We start from the raw sequence: 8,054 nt of genomic DNA, 5'->3' as shown, positions 1-8,054 counted from the left end.
GAAAATAATAAAAAGATTTCAGTTTCGCTAAAGTTATATCTTCACTTGTATTTTCAAATCTATGGTACTACAAAAATATCCTTCAGTGCAGGCCCGATCTGACTCACAGGTACATAAGGGATGTGACTGCGCGAGAAAACGACGGTGAATGTGAAGGAGGGATGGCAAACATGCTAAGAGAGAGACGGAAAGGAGTAAGCGGCCATAAAAGCCAGATCCCTCGGGATACGTTCCACAGTCGCGCGACGACTTTCTCGACCGGCGGTTTGCAAACGCGGATATCTATCTTATTCCCACAATCTCTCTCTCGTTTCCTTTACTTCACTTACATTCACATATACTGCTTTCCTCAAGGGTTTCGCGTTAGGCGCATAGAAACGTCTCACACTATTTTGGTACCAGTCCTTTTCTTTTCTTTTGTCTCACTGTCTGTGTTTCTCTCTCTGTCTCTCTCTCTCTCTCTCTCTCTCTCTCTCTCTCTCTGTATCTCTTTCTCTCATAGAACGACAAAACTTTTTGCCCTTTATTTATTCTTGTTTTACATATATTTGTTCTTTTATTGAAACATTCCATCCCCACCACCCATATTACAGTTACCCCTTCTCTCTCTCTCTATATATATATATATATATATATATATATATATATATATAGATATAAATATATCGCTTGCGTGAAACGCCTTGAGATCCGCGTGTAGTAGCGGTTATGTGAGCGAAGATTTTCGACTGCTGTGCAAGAGTAACGGGGATAGTCTTTCCAAATACGCAAATACCGAATGGTGAGTAAGAAACTATAATTTCTTCTTCCCGTTCCATTATTACATTTTCGAATAAAAAAGGGAACTTTGAGAACAACTTGGAAATGCATCACCTTTAGGACTAACGAGTCGGAAATACAAGATCAAGAAGCCTATAGAAAACCAGAAAACCACAAGCCGATCTTTTACCGCACTTTTCACTCCTTACTTCTTTCAAGTTCAACTATTGTGATAAGTCATAAGCTGAAGTTATTAAGATTTTATAAATTTATAAATGATAATTATACATAAAAAGTTGTTTACGAAAATATAGTAGATAATTTGGATTCTTTCAAGTAATTTTTAGTATAAAAATTTTTAAGTTTTCATTTATTTAAATAATATACAAAATAGATATGTTGCTTATATCAATGAATATTAACTACTTAAAACTTATAACATGTACAATAAAAAAAATTTAGTTTGTAATTGAAAAAAAAAATCTCATTTTTAAAAAGTTATTTTATGATATAATAAATAATTATTCAATTTATAAATTATTTAAGAAGTTACTTTATCTTTTTTTGAATTTTACATTAAATTTCTGTTTTTAATTCTACCATGCAAGTAAAATTTAGAAGATACTTAATATAAAATTCAAATTTGTATGTATTGCAGTCGAATATTTACAAATATTATAAATATTAGATAAGTACTGACGGCACATATTAATAATTTAAAAAATAAGAAAGTAAACCAACATTTTAATATAAGTTATATATTTTCTAAGTTCTTGATCATTTGTGGAAGTACTTGAAAATTAAATAACATAATTATTGTACAGAATCATAAAAAATTTAAATATTTTGATACAAACAAAGATATGCTTGATAAATTATACATTACTTGGTAAAATTTTTATAAAACCTAATAAAATAATGTTTACTAAATATATAAAAACTATGACTTTAAAACAATTTAAGTAAATAATAATAGTTAATATAGTGATAATAAATTTTGCTTATATGAAAGCAAGTTCACATATTTGAAAATATATTCTATAATTTGAATGTTTCATATGATTGAACAGAATTCATATTCTTTAGGAATATGTTAAAATTTAACAAGAAATCTTAGTTAGACATATTATATTTAATATAAATAACACAGTTTAAATAACTTATATGTAAGAAATACTGTTTTAAAATATATTTAAGTTAATATATAAAAATGCAGTAAAAATTTTATTATAATACTTAATTTTCAATTAAATTATTTAACTTACGTGACTATTGCAGTGTTAAAATAAAAACACATACATATACCTATTAATAAATATTTATATAATATTATTACAAATATGCATATTACAATTATGCATATTAATTTAAAAAATGATAAAAAATTTAATCAAATATATTATTATCCAAAGCAACATGAAGGATAAATTTCATTTTTAATTTAAGTTAAAATGTTAAATTTTCTTCCTTGGAAACATCTGTAATCTCTGTAATATATAATATGAAAGTAGCTATATATGTATTGTACATAAAGAAAATATTTGGCAGTAATTTGGTTAATAATTAAAATAATCAAAAATTTATATAAAATATCATGCATATAATAATATACTATTCACTTACATTTCATAGGATTGTCCTATTACTAATAATTAAAATAATATATTTCTAATATTATATACTTTATCAGGGCAAATAATTTAATACAATTCATTTCATACTATTAGTGTCTTTAAAATATAGTAATTGAAATTATCTGTAATAAAATATTCGAATGATAAACTTAAATTAATACCAAATAAAATTAATGAAGAAAAGCAACTTTATTTATTTCATTTATCGATAACTAATAAAAATTATATTTGACAATATCGAGCATCTCTATTATATTAATACAATGTTTATTTATCAATTATAAGAAACGTTATGTATTAAATAACAAAAAATTTTCGGGTAACAAAATTAAAAATGTAAAATTTTCAATTTTATAAAACTTGCAATTTTAAGAGGAATTTATATGTCTTTTGTAATAATTTAATTTTACGTATTATTATTAAGTAATGCAAATTTATATTTAACTATTTATGTTTACTATTTTTCTTACTATAACATTTTACTATTTATATTTAAACTAAAGCAAATATTAATTTTTTCATTTGAATCATTGCAGATTTATTAGAGAAGTAATTTATATGTATAAATTTATGATTTAAATTTTATTCACACTGTTTTTAAAATAACAATCGTTTCAGCTTATATATAAATATATTTAATCACAAGTATATTATGTTTATATATGTATATGAAAAATATTTAAATAAAATGATTAGAATATTAACTGCTTTATTTTATTCTTTATTTCTACATAATCTAATTAAACGTGTGCGATATTAATTCGTTTCGATAGATATCAATTCAGATTCCTTCAATTATATATATAATTATAATTAATAATTTAGTCCAACAACTAATGTGAAACTAAGAAATTTAATCTTCGGATTATTCCTATACAATTAAAATAAATATTAAAATTAAGTATAAAAATAGTTTGTTAATACCACTGTTATTTATTAGACACGTCGTAAAAAGAAGTCTAGGCAATTAAATTTATGTTTGAGCATTCTTTCGAAAAAAGTAAAATTTTTTGGTTTTACAATTTTCTGAGTCATTTAGTATGTTAGAATGTAAAAATAATTAATGATTAAATTCCCTTTGTATATAAATTTGAATAAGTTTAACTACTTGAAATATTTTTAAGGTAACTTACTAAAATTTTGATAATGCATTCATTCCAAATTATATCAATAATAAAAGTTATTTATTAAATATAAATAATTTAAAACAATATAAAATTAAAAAAATAACAATGCAACCGCTAGCTTGAGTAATGAATAATAGCAAATAAATTTAAACAGAATTTGGATGAATTATCATTTACTTATCGTAGTTTATACATTTAATATCACAATGATACTATCAATTTATCAACACATATATATATATATATATATATATATATATATATATGTAGCCGTATTCAATTATTAGAAACAAATTATTTAATAAGAATTGTTTTAAATAAAATTACATCTTCTTATAAGTAAAAAACTATGACTCCAATAATATAATGATTATTCACTGAACAGAGGAATTCATACACATATTAATTTACCAAATATTTATCGAGCAATAATATGGTTTTTCGTACACACATTAGCCAATAATAAATAATATTTAGAGATTATTAAATTGCGATAAATTAACTTGACTGAATAATACTCTAGTTTGTAATTAACAAATTTCCTGCATGTAATCTATTACATTTAATTCATTCATTTTTTGCAATAAATTAAAGAAAAAAAATCTAAAGCATTATTTGCTTACTATGACTAGGAAACGGTACACTCTACCATGTCTTACCGTTTTTCTTTAACAAATGACTCAGTAGTATACTCGGTCTGTCCCTATAATAAAATTATTTAATTTGTATATATATATATATATATATATATATATATATATATATATATGTCAAAATTTATTACAAATTATTATAAATATCCTATAAATCAAATTTAATTTCTGACTTGATTCTAAAATTATGAGTGAAAGATATAGATATAAATTATTCTTCTGTAATAATATAATAATATACAAGTATAAATATTTCATAGTTATTTAATAAGATTAATTCATATATTGATTTATTTATTGAATATACCATTCGATTGTAAACTATGTTAACTGAATAATTTTTGCTTTATATATACAAAGTTAATAATTTTAATATATTCAAACTAATGAGTAATATAAAATAATAATATAAAATTACATTATAAAACTACATTCGTATGTACATTTCTTATTAATATGCCAAATAAAAATAATACTTTTATGAAAATTCTATAAGATGAATGACAAAAATAACTTGCATATTCAATGATGAGTGTTTTGTTAAATTAAAAAATTGTTTTTTCGAAATATTCAATATACTCTGGGCCGTACAAATGGTATGAATAAGTGATAATATACAATAATACCATATATTATAATATGATACTATAAGTTTCGTTCCATGTGTCATACGATTTATTAAATTTTTCTTGCAACATATTTGATTTTCCAAAATAACAACATATTTCGTAAAATATGTAAAAACGAAATTTAGATTCTGACATTAAATAGATTCATTTCTAATAATAGCTGTATTAAAATTTTTTATGAAATTATAAAATAAATTTTAAAAAATTAAAAAATTAAAATAAAAAAGAATTTGTGCTTTTAACAAAACGGTCAAATGAATTTAAGTAATATGAATACTTTTAGTAAGCTACGTAAAAAATTATATCACCTCGCGTCAATAACTATTATCATAGTTATGATAATAACGTTGAATGTTAAACAAGAAAAAATTAAATAAAGATTAGAAATAATGAAGGAAAGGAATGACATATAAGAGAAAAATCATTAACTGAATTAATAAAAAAATCACTATGTAGTTGGAATAAAATTTCTTCGCTACGACAACGTACACTGAAGCCTTGCCTTATATATCGCTTGCAAAGAAATTACATGCGAGAATTTTTTGCCAATAGTCTCAGGCCATTGCAATTACTTTCTTGATGAAAAAAAAAAAAAAAAAACGGAGGAATAAATTCCGGACTAAGCAGGATAAGGAAAATTGTTGGCATTCGTAACGGCGGAAAAAGGATGGAAGGGTGGGAAAAGCGGAGACGAATGGCCGAGCGTCGTCGAAACAAATGCGTACGATGCGAACGAATTCCGCATTTGTTTGACTGTCGACGTTTGGTCGTAGGGTAATAAACATGAGACTCGGACGGGAAATTGACTGACGATAGAGACGTGTGTCCATCGTGTGTCATGTAATTGCTATGGGCGAAATGCGTATAATATGCGCTGGATCTGCCCATTATGAACTGCGATTGACCGCCTGCTTTCATGATTATAGTTTTATTGCTAAGTTGTAATTTATCTTTTCTTTGAACTTCTATTTCCATTTAATCCCACATTTTTCTCCTTCTCTCCAAGATCCCACTTAGTGATATTGAACATTCTTTAACACTGACAATAGAAAACAACGAACTTTAAGGATTCTAGTGTCAAAATGTTAAAATCGTTTTTAAACGCATGTTTGACTATATATATATATATATATATATATATATATATATATATATATATTATTGTTTTCTTTTCTAAACAAATCAAGTCATCCATTTAAATGTGGACAAATTTAACGGACGCACAACAGCATTTTTCAGTAAATACTTTACTGATACATGTATATCTATTTAATTATTACTTATATAATGATAAACTATCTTAAAAGGACTAAAGTGACTTAATAATGTTTTTCTACAAATATGATTTTCGAATATTCTGTTTCATTAAGAAGTTGAAATTTATTTATTGATAATTTATATCTATAGCAATGTAACAGATTGTCTTAACAGGCACTACAATAATATTAATATTTTTACTTCTAACCATTTTTGGCAAAAGATATTTTCGTCCTTACATTATCAATAATAGGCATATATTTTACTTATATATATATATATATATATATATATATATATATTTATATACTAGATTTAAACTTACTTATATTTTAAAGAAAAATATTATTTAAAAAGTATATTTGTAATTATCAATATCTTTTTATATATTTTAAATTTTACATACGGACTTAAATATGCATAATTGTCATATGGTCATAAAAAATTTAAGCACTCAGCACCATATTTAAACGAATTCTAATGTATTTATAAAAAAATTTACTTTTAGTAAATATATACAATTTGTAAAGCATCTATTGTACAAAATACAAAATAAACTCAATATCTCAACAGAAGTTTAACCATATATTTAGGGGTAAAAAAAAAGTATATCGCAGAAATGAAAATACCAAGTGATAATAATGATTTTGAAGGAAAGACACATGCATAATTTGGCTGAATACAAGCGTAGAAAATCCATAAAATTTTCATCGACCTTCCTCGAAATGGAATCTATTTATTTTTCAAACAAAATAAGACTCTTTTTAAATATTCTTTTTCAAATAAAAAATCCTCTTTTAACATTCATGAATCTACCTCTATTGAAAAATATTTAATTTTCTTCGGTCTTCGTAAGACTTTGAGTTTAAAAATTTTAAAAATATCTGCGGGCGTGGTCGGAGTCAAAATCTCAAAAAACAACAAAGTTATGATTCAGTAGTTTGAAACTTCAAAATTATTATTCAGAAAAACGCTCTTCACAGACATCTTGTTGTAAATAAATCTTTCATACTACTGAACTAATTTACATTAAATTTATCAGAAACTTTTGCATATATGCTATTTATTTTAATTATTATCAATTTTTACATTGTAAGCTCAGTATTTTTTTTTTTTTTTTTTTAATATTAATAGTGTTTGCATTAAAATTTTAATTCTATTTATTCATTTATGCATAATAAATTTCTTTTTTTTTCTTTTAATTATTTCAACAAAATAGACAAGTTAATAATAATTTTTTAAACTAAATTTTTATTAATATGTACATTATACAATCGCACTTTTAGTTAAAAAATCAATATTATAAACTTTAAAAATACATATTAAATAGATAAAAATAGTAATATTATTTGTACAAATATTGAAATTCAATTTATTAAAACAATAAATCGCATTTATGAAACAGAAGATATTTATATTCGAAAACTAAGTTTAATTAAGGTTAATAAAGACCAATTAATATTTCTTTCATTATCTAATTAAATATTTAAAACATTAAAATTTTTATTTCTAATTAAAAATTAAATCACATCATATAAAAAAAACGATGCATCGGCCGGGAATCGAACCCGGGCCGCCCGCGTGGCAGGCGAGCATTCTACCACTGAACCACCGATGCTTATACTGTCTATATTTACACATATAATATAAACAAAGTTATATAGGTCAATTTTTCTTTAATATATAAATAAGAAATTTTTACAAACACTTTACATAATAAAATAATTGTTAAAAAAATCGAAAATTTTAAACCAATTGAACATATGTACGTATATATAAATTATATAATATACATTCATTGTACACGAAAAAATAATTTAATAAGCAATAGGATTCTTTTCTTCATAATTTCAATGTATTCAATTCTTACACTTTTAAAAATAATTTTGGTACTATTAACAATTTACTAATATTACTTTAATGAATTGTTATATCTATAAAAGAATATACTATTTTTATTTATACGTTTTTTCATTTATATTTTTATTTGTGTAT

General features: G+C 23.2%; 1 non-coding gene across 1 annotated transcript; it reads right to left on the bottom strand.

The window, feature by feature from the left end:
• Window positions 1–7,606: 7,606 nt before the first annotated feature.
• TRNAG-GCC (transfer RNA glycine (anticodon GCC)) lies at window positions 7,607–7,677 on the bottom strand. The gene has a single exon. It is a non-coding gene; the product is annotated as a tRNA-Gly (tRNA).
• Between the last annotated feature and the right edge of the window lie 377 nt (window positions 7,678–8,054).

This window comes from Ceratosolen solmsi, unplaced genomic scaffold, assembly GCF_000503995.2.
Source record: "Ceratosolen solmsi marchali unplaced genomic scaffold, CerSol_1.0 scaffold11, whole genome shotgun sequence".
Taxonomy (NCBI): domain Eukaryota; kingdom Metazoa; phylum Arthropoda; class Insecta; order Hymenoptera; family Agaonidae; genus Ceratosolen; species Ceratosolen solmsi.
Note: the sequence above shows the minus strand (reverse complement) of the source record. Positions and strands in the feature narration are given on the sequence as shown.